Genomic DNA, 11,908 nt, shown 5'->3' with positions numbered 1-11,908 from the left:
TGATTTCTCAAAGTGTGCTTCCATGGGTGGTGATTGTGGATCCAAGTAAGATGAAATCCTTGACGACTTCAGTATTTTCTCTGTTTATTGTGATTTTTTTATTGTTCCAGTTGTGAGGATTTTTGCTTTCTTTATGTTGAAGTGTAATCCATACTGAAGGCTGAAGTCTTTGATCCTCATCAGTAAGTGCTTCAAGTTCTCTTCACTTTCAGTAAGCAAGGTTGTGTCATCTGCATGTCTAGGCTGTTAACGAGTCTTCCTCCAATCCTGGTGCCCCTTCTTCTTCATATGATCCAGCTTCTTGGACTGTATGGATTATATGTTTTTTTAAAGACACTGAGTTTTTGGTAATTTACTATGGCAGCCCTAGAAAATGAATACAGAGCCCTTCACCAAGAACAAGTCAAGTTAGCACCAAAAATGCTCCTGTAAGGGTAGCCACGTAACATGAGACATGGCAGTTTTAAAAAGTATAAAGTAAAACTCTCAGCTTTGACAGACAAAGGGCTCCTCTAAGACTAAGTTCATTGCTGTTGAGTCGATTCTATCTCATAGCAACCCTAAAGGACAGAGTAGAATTGACCCATAGGGTTTCCAAGGAGTGACTGGTAGATTCGAACTGCTTGAATAAGTATTGTGAAAAAATACAACCCTGACACACAACTTTTCTGAGCTTAGTATTAAAACAAAACAAAACAAAAAGAAGTCGCTATCGAGTGGATTCTCACTCATAGGGACCGTACAGGACAGAGTAGAGCTTCCCCACAGGGTTTCCAAGGAGCGACTGGTAGATTCAAACTGCAGACCTTTTGGTAGCAGCCAAATGCATAACCACTGCACCACCAGTGGCTTTCAAATCAGCTATAGGCTGATGATCTCCAAATTCTTAGAACCTGGAAAACTATTCTACCTCAGAGTGGTATCCACAGCTGGGAACTGTTCTCCACACTTGGATGACCTCAGACATCCAAATCTAACATGTCCAGAAAAAATCTTTTGGTCATTTTCTCAAGTTTGTTCCTCCATGGTTTTCCACATGGTAGAGAATGGCTCTGGTGACCATGCGCTCATGGTAGCCTGAATTCCAGAAGTCACCTTTGATTCTCCATTCCCCTCATCCCATACGTCTGATCGACCAGCAGTTCTTGGCAGCTCAAGCTCCAAAGTACACCTCAAGCCTGTCCACTGTTCCCACCTGCACTTCCACCATCACTCCTCACCCTGACCACTGCAGAAGCATCCTGACCGGTCCTCTGTATTTGCTGTCTTCAAGTTCTCCTGGGCTACAGTTAATTCCTGGGACACATTCTTTCTCAAGATCATTGAACAATAGAAGGAGAAGGGCATTTAGTTGTATGCTACCTCCTCCGCTTGAGCTGCATGCCCCTCAGAAATCACTTTTCACTGTCCACTCTATAATGTCTCTATTCCAATTTCCTGTCTTTGGCCGCACTGCTTTGATAGCGTGCATGCATGTTTGCTTCAGGGGTCATGTAGACAGCTGCTTGGAGGAATTTTTCTTAGTACAATCATGGTTGTGTGCCATCAAGAGATTCTGACTCATATCAACTCTGTATGACAACTTAGAACTGCTTCACAAGGTTTCCTAGGTTGCGGCTTTTTATGGTGCAGCCCCGGTGGCACCGTGGTTAAGAGCTCGGCTGCTAACCAAAGGGTGGACAGTTCAAATCCACCAGTTGCTTCTTGGCGGAAATACATGGCAGTCTGCTTCTGTAAAGACTTATAGTCTTAGAAACCCTATGGGGCAGTTCTACTCTGCCCTATAGGGTCACTACGAGTCTGAATTGATTCAACAGCAACTGGTTTGGATTTTGTTTGGTTAGAATCTTTATGGGAGCCCATCTCCAGATCTTTTCAACCCCTGAGCTGGTGGGTTCCAACGGCCCACCTTTCAGTTAGCCAAGCACTTAACCGTTGCACCTCCAATACTTAACTCTGCACGCGAGAGGGCCCTCTCCTGACGTCTCCCGTCTCCTCACCCCGCACACCTTGGCGTTGTCCTTGCTTCTAGACCCCACCCTCCCTCTGGAGGCCCAACCCCCCCACGCCGGCCCCCCACCCGGGCCGCTGGGCCGGGCCAGCAGCCATGTTCCTCGCCCTCCAGCCAGTTACTCACAGAAGCGCCCGGACGGGTGGTGAGGGGCCCGGGCCGGATGGCGCGCCTTATAGCGGACGGTGTTCGTGCTGCTTTCCGTGCGTGTTTTCTGAAAGGTATGAAACTCCGGCAGGTGGGTGGAGGGACCCGCTCGCAGACTGAACAAGCCCGGCCCCTCGAAGGTGTGGAGGGAAGGCGCCAGGAGGGCAGGTTCCAGTGCCAGCACCCCGTGGGCTCCAGAGGTTGGAGAGTCCGGAAGTTGGTTTAGCAGCTGGCATCGCCCCCTCCTGCGTACCCCGACCCGAGTGATCCCCAGGGGCGGATGCGGCGCGGGGGCGGGCGGACGCAGCCACTCTAGGGGCTGCGAGAGGGAGCCTCTGGCCCGGGAGACGCAGCTGGTCTGCGAAATTTGCATCCCCATGGATTTGCGGGGGGCGGGGGTGGGGGTCCAGCCGCGGGGTCCAGCTGCGGAGTGCCCTCGGGCCTGGGGGCTTGAAGGGCTTGGGGAGAAAGGCCGTGTCCAGGGCTGCGCCCAGGTCCCTACTCTGCCCGGGGCGGGTTTGCGGGCCAAGCTGGGTGATGGGCTCCTGCCCCCTCCGCCCCCTACCTGCTCCCTGTGCCAGGGGAGAAACCAAGGCCCAGAGTTCACCCGGGGGCGGTGAGATTCCAGACTGAGGAGGGGGCACTCGCCCCCGTTCGTCGTCCCACCCCCACCAGACTCCGTAGGGTGCCAGGGACGGGGAGAGAGCGATCCCCCGCCCAAGGCCCCGCTGCCCCTTACTGTTTTGGGCGCTGTGCCTGGGAGGCTGAGGCACCCCGCGCCCTCGCCCGCGCCCAGCTGGTCTACTCTCGGGGCTGGGGCGTCGGCGCGGCCCCGGCCGCACCTGGAAAGGAAGGGGTCTTGGGAATCTCTGGAGCAGCGTGGGGACCCTACTCCTTGTGGAAGCAGCGATTCAGTGTGTGTTAACAGTGTGGATGCCGGTCCCACTCCCCCTCTGGGTGGCGGGGGTGGGGGTAGCAGGAAGGGGTCCTGAGCAACCATGTTGTTTGTTAACTTAAACGTTTGTGCGGCGCTGTGTACCGGTCGCTGTGGACGCGATCTCTGGTGCTGAGGGGATTTGAGGGTTCCTCACACTGGCGGGATTTGGAGCCTCTACCCTGGTGGCAGTGGGTTTAGTGGGTTACCCTGGTGGCTAGTGGTTAAGTGCTAAGGCTGCTAGCCAAAAGGTTGGCAGTTTGAATCCACCAGGCGCTCCTTGGAAACTCTGTGGGGCAGTTCTACTCTGTCCTATAGGGTCGCTATGAGTCAGAATTGACTCGATGGCCACAGGTGTGTTTTTTTTTTTTTTTTTAGGTTGGAGATTAGGTGTCTCTCGGGCTGACATTTGAAGGTCTGGAGCTGGCCGTTTATGAGGGTTTATAAGGGTTTTAAGTGCTCCGGCCATGGGCACCAACCCGATCTTCCAGCCCCTGCGGACGGACCGCCTCCCCCGCCCCGGGGGGATTGGCTGCTCTGGGACCCCGAGCCCAGAGGGCGGTGAGAAGCTGACAAACGTGAGTGATTGCCCTGCAGGCTCCAGTCGGCGGGGCAGCCCTGCTCACATGGTCTCAATACGGGCAGTCGGGCAGTGGGCTTCGTGCCTGGGGAGTGGTTTCCGAATGTTCCCTGGTGTCCCCCCACCCCGTGTGGGGCGACAACTCTCCCCTGGGCGGGGACCTAGTAGAGGCCTGCAGGGCATCAGGGTATGGAGGGGCAGAGCTTGGGCGGGGAGGGCACGGCCCTGCAGGTTCCTCTACGTGACCACGGCGGGGGGGTTGCGGGTCGTGAAGGCTGGGCCTGGTCGAGGACCCACTAGGTCTTGCAGAAGGAGTGGGTTAGGATAATCATAGCATTAATGGGAGTATTGAGAGAGCGCCCTGGGGCGTTGGGTCCCTCGGGAAGAAAAGCTTCTGCTATCCCCACTGGAGCGGTACCCAGGTCGTCCCGGCTTAGGTCCAGGAGGTTCCCATGCACGGAGGGCCTGGTGGGCAGAACAGAACCGGCGGTGCGCGCGCCCTCTCGCGCCCTTGCGCCGAATCGCTGAAGTTCAGTGTCAGGCGATTCTAAGCCATGGTTCTGGAACTCAATAGTGAAGCAGAGCAAATGATGCAGTGCCTTGATGGGACCGGTGGAGACAACAAGAAGCAAAGCACAGCGGAAACTTCAAAATTCCACCGAGTGTTAGTAGGATTTGGAGGGAGAAAATAGACGGAGACTCGAGAGGCCCAGAGATGCAGAAGGGTTAGAGGATTAGGGTTAGGGGTTAGGGTTTGGTGTTAGGGGTCCAGGTTTGGGGGTTAGAGGTTTGGGAGTTAGGTTTAGGGGTATAGGTTTTAGGTGGTTGGGGGTTGGGTTAGAGCTGGGGTTACTAGGCTCGGGCACAAGTGGTTTAGGGTTATGGTTAGGGTTGGAGTGAGGCTGAGGTTGATTCCTCAGTCTTGTGTACCGTCTCTTCCTTCACCAGAGTTACCACATATCTGTTGTTTGGTTGGAAACCCTGATGGCGTAGTGGTTAAGAGCCACCGGTGCTAACCAAAGGTCTGCAGTTCGAATCCACCAGGCACTCCTTGGAAACTCTATGGGGCAGTTCTAATCTGTTCTATAGGGTCTCTATGAGCTGGAATCTACTCGACGGCAGTGGGTTTCGTTGTTTTGGTTATTGTTTAGTTAGCTTTTCTCTACCCACTCCGTCTCCTTGGTGAACATCAAGGATTGTTTCTGTGCGTAAATGTTTTCATGAATTTTTATGATAGTGGTCTCTCACTGTATATGTCGTTTTGTGATTGACTTAGTCAGTATGATGCGCCCCAGATTCATCCATGGTGTGAGATGTTGCGGAGATTCATCATTGGTCTTTATTGTCGTGTAGTGTTCCACTGTGTGTATGTACCGTAGTTTGTTTATCCGTTCCTCCATGGATGAGCACTTAGGTTGTTTCCATCTTTTTGTTACTGTGAATAATGTTGCAGTGAACACGGGTGTGCATATGTCTATTCCTGTGACTGCTCATGGAAACCCTGGTGGCTAGTGGTTAAGTGCTACTGCTGCTAACAAAAAGGGTTAGGGTTTGGGGTTAGGGATATTAGGGTTAGGGTTGTTAGAGTTAGGGTCCTTAGGGTTTGGGGTTAGAGTTTAGGGTTAGGGTTTTTCGGTTAGGGTTTTTGGGTTGGGGTTATGTGTTAGGGTTAGGTTTAGGGTTTGAGGTTAGAGTTTGAAGTTACAGGTTAGGTGTTAGGGGTTGCAGTTTAGGGTTTTGGGGTTTAGTCATTAGGGTTTGGGTTAGGTTTTAGGGTTTAGGGTTTAGGTTTAGGGTTGGGTTTGGTGTTGGGTTTGTTTAGGATATGTGGTTTGAGGTTAGAGGGTGGGTGTTAGAGGGTTGGGGTTTAGAGGGTTGGGGGTTAGAGATTGAAGGAGTTAGAGGGTGAGGGGTTAGAGGGTGAGGGGTTAGAGGTTGAGAAGATTATAGAGTGAGGGAGTGAGAAGGTGAGGGTGTGAGGAGGTGAATGTTAGGGTTTAGGGTTAGAGGGTTTAGGCTTAGGGTTCAGAGGCTTAGGGTTAGGGGGTTAGGGTTTCAGGGTTCAGAGGTTGGGGTTGGTGTTGTGGTTAGGGTTAGAGGTTTAGGGTTAGAGGATTAGGGGTATGGTTTAGAGGTTTAGGGTTAGGGGTTAGGGCTAGGGTTTAGGGATTCAGGTTTAGGGGTTTGGGATGGGTTTGGGGTAAGGTGTTAGGGTTAGGGTTAGAGGGTTAGGTTTAGGGCTTAGGGCTTAGAGTTTAGGGTTTTAGGACTTAGCTTTTAGGGCTTACGGCTTAGAGCCTAGGATTTAGGGCTTAAGATTTAGAGTTTAAGGCTCAGAGTGAGGGCTGGGGGCTGGGGTTAGAGTTTAGGGTTAGGGTATTAGGGTTAGAGGGTTAGATAGTTAAGCGTTTAAGTTTAGGGGTTAGTGGTTGGGGTTAAGGGTGTTAGTGTATAGGGTTTTGACGTTTAGGGTGTTAGGTTTAAATGTGTTAGGGCTAAGGGTGTTAGGGTTTTAAGTGTTATGGTTTAGGGTTTATGGTTAAGTGATAGGGTTAGGCTTAGGCTCATTGTTAGGTTTAGGGCTAGGGATTTGAGGTTTAGAGTTTGGAGCTGGGTTTGGGGGTTGAGGTTAGGTTTAGGGCTAGGGTTAGAGGATTAGGTTTAGAGGGTTAGGGTTCTGGGTTAGGGTTTCAGGTTAGCATTAGAGGGTTAGGGTTCGAGGGTTAGTGTTAGGGTTGTTAGGGTTAGAGAGGCTAGGGGTTAGGGTTAGGTGTTAGGGTTTAGGGTTTATGGTTAGGCTTAGGGTTTGGGCTTTGGGGTTTGAGGTTTGGGTTTAGGGTTTGGGGCTTAGAGTATAGGGTTTAGAGTGTAGGGTTTTGGTGTGTAGTGTTTTGGGGTGTAGGTGTTTAGGTTGTAGGGTTTAGGGTATAGGGGTTAGGGTTTGGGTTAGGGTTAGAGTTTAGGGCCTTGGAGGTTAGGACCTAAGGGCTTAGGGTCTTAGGGGCTTTGGGGCTCATGGCTTAGGGGCTAGAGTTAGAGGGCTAAGGCCAGAGGGCCAGAAGGCCAGAGGGCCAGGGTTATGGTTTGATTCCTGGCTGGCAATTTTTTTCCTTCAATATTTTGTATAAGTCATCCCATTGCCTTCTTGCCTCCATGATTTCTGCTGAGTAGTCCAAGTTTATTATTATTTACTCTCCTTTGTTGGTGACTTCCTTTATCCCTAGCCTCTCTTTAAGTTCTCTTTATATTTGATTTTGGCAAGTTTGATTATTATATGTCTCGGTCACTTTCTTTTGAGATCTACCTTATGTGGAATTCGATGAGCATCTTTCATGATATCAGGGAAGTTTTCTGCCAAAAAATCTTCAACAGTTCCCTCTGTATTTTCTGTTAGCCCTCCCTGTTCTGGTACTCCAATCACTCATAGTTATTTCTCTTGATAAAGTCCCACATGATTCTTTGGATTTCTTCATTTAAAATTCTTTTATCTGCTTTCTCTTGAAATATATTAGTCCCAAGAGATTTATCTTCAATCTCAGTAATTCTGCCTTCCAGTTCTTCAATTGTGCTCTTCTTAGTTTCTATTGAGTTTTCTAACTCTGTAATTTTATTTTTAATCTTCTGAATTTCTGCTTGCAGTCTCTCTGTGGTTTCTTGCAGCTTATTAAATTTTTAATTATGTTCTTGAGTAACCTTTTTAATTTCTTCAGCTGCTTTATCTTTGTGTTCCTTGGCTTGTTCTGCATTTTGCCTCATTTCCTTCCTGATGTCTTTAAGAGTTCTGTATATTAATCTTTTGTATTCTGCGTCTGGTAATTCCAGGATTGCACCTTCATCCAGAAGATTCCTTGAGTCTTTGTTCTGAGTGCTTGTTGAAGCAATCATGGGTGAGCTTCTTTTTTTTATTATTTTAATAATTTTTATTGTGTTTTAAATGAAAGTTTACAAATCAAGCCAGTCTCTCACATAAAAACTTATACACAACTTGTTACATATTCCCAATTACTTTCCCCCCAATGGGACAGCCCACTCCCTCCTTCCACTCTTTCTTTTCGTGAGCATTTTGCCAGTTTCTAAGCCCCTCTACCCACCCATCTCCTTTCCAGGCAGGAGATGCCAACATTGTCTCAAGTGTCCACCCAAACCAAGTAGCTCATGCCTCACCAGCATCCCTCTCCAACCCATTGTCTAGTCCAATCCACGTCTGATGAACTGGCTTTGGGGATGGTTCCCGTAGTGGGTAAACGGAAGTTGTGGGGGCCATGATCACTGGGCTCCTTCCAGTCTCAGTCAGACCATTAAGTCTGGTCTTTTTATGAGAATCTGGGGTCTGCATCCCACTGTTCTCCTGCTCCCTCAAGGGATCTCTGTTATGTTCCCTGTCAGGACAGTGATTGGTTGTGGCTCGGCACTATCTAGTTCTTCTGGTCTCAGGATGATGTAGTCTCTAGTTCATGTAGTCCTTTCTGTCTGTTGGGCTCATTATTATCTTATGTTCTTGGTGTTCTCCATTCTCCCTTGATCCAGGTGGGTTGAGAATCATTGATGCATCTGAGATGGCTGCTTGCTAGCATTTAATATCCCAGATGCCACTCTTCAAAGTGGGATGCAGAATGTTTTCTGAATAGATTTTATTATGCCAGTTGACTTAGATGTCCCTTGAAACCGTGGTCCCCAAACCCCTGCCCCTGCTTTGCTGACCTTTGAAGCATTCAGTTTATTCAGGAAACTGCTTTGCTTTGGGTTTAGTCCAGTTGTGCTGACCTCCACTGTGTTGAGTGTTGTCCTTCCATTCACCCAAAGTAGTTCTTGTCTATCTCTTTAGTAAATACCCCTCTCCTACCCTCCCTCCCTCCCCCCTCTCGTAACAACAAAGGAATATGTTCTTCTCAGTTTAAACTATTTCTCAAGATCTTATAATAGTGGTCTTATACAATATTTGACCTTTTGCAACTAATTTCACTCAGCATGATGCCTTCCAGGTTTCTCCATGTTATGAAATGTTTCACAGATTCATCACTGTTCTTTATTGATGTGTAGTATTCCATTGTGTGAATATACCATAATTTATTTATCCATTCATCCATTGATGGGCACCTTGGTTGGTTCCATCTTTTTGCTCTTGTAAACACTGCTGCAATAAACATAGATGTGCATGTATCTGTTTGTGTAACAGCTCTTATTTCTCTAGGATATATTCTGAGGGGTGAGATTGCTGGGTTGTATGGTAGTTCTATTTCTAGCTTTTTAAGGAAGTGCCAAATTGATTTCCAAAGTAGTTGTATACCATTTTACATTCCCACCAGCAGTGTATAAGTGTTCCACTGTGTCAATCCCCCTCATTGAGGGTCACCCTCTTTTCCGCTGACCCTGTACTCTGCCAAGCATGACGTCCTACTCCAGGGACTGATCCCTCCTGACAACATATCCAAAGTATATAAGATGCAGTCTCGCCATCCTTGCCTCTAAGGAGCATTCTGGCCGCACTTTTTCCCAAACAGATTTGTTCGTTCTTTTGGCAGTCCATGGTATATTCAATATTCTTCACCAACACCACAATTCAAAGGCGTCAACTCTTCTTCGGTCTTCCTTATTCATTTTCCAGCTTTCACATGTATATGATGTGATTGAAAATAGCATGGCTTGCGTCAGGCGCACCTTAGTCTTCAGGGTGACATCTTTGCTCTTCAACACTTTGAAGAGGTCCTTTGCAGCAGATTTGCCCAATGCAATGTGTCTTTTGATTTCTTGACTGCTGCTTCCATGGCTGTTGATTGTGGATCCAAGTAAAATGAAATCCTTGACAACGTCAGTCTTTTCTCCATTTCTCATGATGTTGCACGTTGGTCCAGTTGTGAGGATTTTTGTTTTCTTTATGTTGAGGCGTAATCCATACTGGAGGCTGTGGTCTTTGATGTTCATTAGTAAGTGCTTCAAGTCCTCTTCACTTTCAGCAAACAGGGTTGTGCCATCTGCATAATGAAGGTTGTTAATGAGCCTTCCTGCAATCCTGATGCCCCGTTCTTCTTCATATAGTCCAGATTCTCGTATTATTTGCTCAGCATACAGATTAAATCGGTATGCTGAAAGAATACAACCCTGACGCACACCTTTCCTGACTTTAAACCAATCAGTATCCCCTTGTTCTGTCTGAACAACTGCCTCTTAATCTATGTAAAGGTTCCTCATGAGCACAATTAAGTGTCCTGGAATTCCCATTCTTCCCAGTGTTATCCATAGTTTGTTATGATCCACACAGTCGAATGTCTTTGCATAGTCAATAATGCACAGGTAAACATCTTTCTGGTATTCTCTGCTTTCAGCCAGAATCGATATGGTTTCAGCTATGATATCCCTCCTTCCATGTCCTCTTCTGAATCCTGCTTAAATTTCTGGCAGTTCCCTGTCAATGTACTGCTGCAGCTGCTTTTGAATGATTTTTAGCAGAATATTACTTGCATGTGATATTAATGATATTGTTTGATAATTTCCACATTTGGTTGGATCACCTTTCTTAGGAATAGGCGTAAATATGGATCCTTTCCAGTTCGTAGGCCAGGTAGCTGTATTCCATATTTCTTGGGATTAGACAAGCGAGCGATTCCAGTGCTGCATCCATTTGGTGAAACGTCTCAGTTGGTATTCCATCAATTCTTGGAGGCTTTTTTTTCTCACCAATTCCTTCAGTGCAGCACGGACTTCTTCCTTCAGTACCATCGGTTGCTGATCATATGCTACTTCCTGAAATGGTTGAAGATCGACCAATTCTTTTTGGTATAGTGACTGTGGGTATTACTTTCATCTTCTTTTGATGCTTCCTGCGTCATTTAATATTATACCTGTAGAATCCTTCAGTATTGCAACTCAAGAGTTGAATTTTTTTGTCAGTTCTCTCAGCTTGAGAAATGCTGAGTGTGTTCTTCCCTTTTGGTTATCCATCTCCAGATCTTTACACATGTCATTATAATACTTTTTCTTCTCAAGCCACCCTTTGAAATCTTCTGTTCAGCTCTATTACTTCATCATTTCTTCCGTTCACTTCAGCTACCTGACATTCAAGAGCAAGGTTCAGAGTCTCTTCTGACATCCGTTTTGGTCTTTTCTCTTTCCTGTCTTTTAAAGGACCTCTTGCTTTCTTCATGTGTGATGTCCTTGATGTCATTCCACAACTCGTCTGGTCTTCAGTCATTAGCGTTGAACACGTAAAATGTATTCTTGAGGTGGTCTCTAAATACAGGTGAGATATACTCAAGGTCGTACTTTGGCCCCTTTTGACTTATTCTAATTTTCTTCAGTTTCAACTTGAACTCCCATGTGAGCAATTGACAGTCTGTTTCACAATCGATCCCTGGCCTTGTTCTGACTGATGATATGAGTTTTCCCATCTTCTCTTTCCACAGATGTAGTCAGTTTGATTCCCGTGTATTCCATCTGGTAAAGTCCACGTGTATAGCTCCCGTTTATGTTGGTGGAAAAAAATATTTGCAGTGGATGAGTCACTGGTCTTGCAAAATTCTTTCATGAGATTTCTGGCATCATTTCTATCAGCAATGCTGTGTTTTCCAACTACTTTTCCTTCTTTGTTTCCAACTTTAACATTCTAATGACCGGTAATTATCAATGCATCTTGATTGCATGTTTGATCAATTTCAGGCTGCAGAAGTTGTTTAAAATCTTCAATTTCTTTGTCTTTGGCATTAATGGTTGGTGCATAAATTTGAAGAGTCATATAAACTGGTCTTCCTTGTAAGTGTATGGATATTAGCTATCAGTGACAACATTGTACTTCAGGCTAGATCTTGAAATGTTCTCTTTGATGATTAATGTAACATCATTCTTTTGACTCTGGTGGAATATCCATGTTTGTAAGACCGCTCACAGACTGTTTCACCAGAGAGTTTTCTGGTACTGCAATATCTACCACTAATCTCTGTGATCCCTGTGAATTGGCAAAATAAGAATAGCGCTATAGATTTCTTCCAAATACAGAAAACATAATTATGAAAATGTTCTTGCTATTGATTATATTCTTTACTAATCTGTTCCTATGGGATTTTTGGTACTTCACTTGAAAAATGAGTCCATGGTACTCTGTTGTGATTGTTTACTTTGTGTGGCCTTTCTAGCCATGGTCTTATAACATCCACCCTGGTGCTTGGGCAGGACTGTGTGATAGGGTAATTGTGGCTCACCAAGGGGATTGTTTAGTTTTCCCTTCAAAGAGCACCAGTTCCAG

The 11,908-nt window shown here is 46.7% G+C and overlaps 1 long non-coding RNA gene across 1 annotated transcript in view; it reads left to right on the top strand.

Moving 5' to 3' along the window:
* The first annotated feature begins 3,476 nt into the window (after nucleotides 1–3,476).
* The window catches only part of LOC135229851 (uncharacterized), a 191,218-nt gene continuing 182,786 nt past the window's right edge, over nucleotides 3,477–11,908 (top strand). The window contains exon 1 of the long non-coding RNA XR_010320517.1: nucleotides 3,477–3,670. This is a non-coding gene — a long non-coding RNA (uncharacterized LOC135229851). The remainder of the gene's footprint in view (nucleotides 3,671–11,908) is intronic.

This window comes from Loxodonta africana, unplaced genomic scaffold (assembly GCF_030014295.1).
Source record: "Loxodonta africana isolate mLoxAfr1 unplaced genomic scaffold, mLoxAfr1.hap2 scaffold_57, whole genome shotgun sequence".
In the NCBI taxonomy this organism is placed as follows: Eukaryota; Metazoa; Chordata; class Mammalia; order Proboscidea; family Elephantidae; genus Loxodonta; species Loxodonta africana.
Note: the sequence above shows the minus strand (reverse complement) of the source record. Positions and strands in the feature narration are given on the sequence as shown.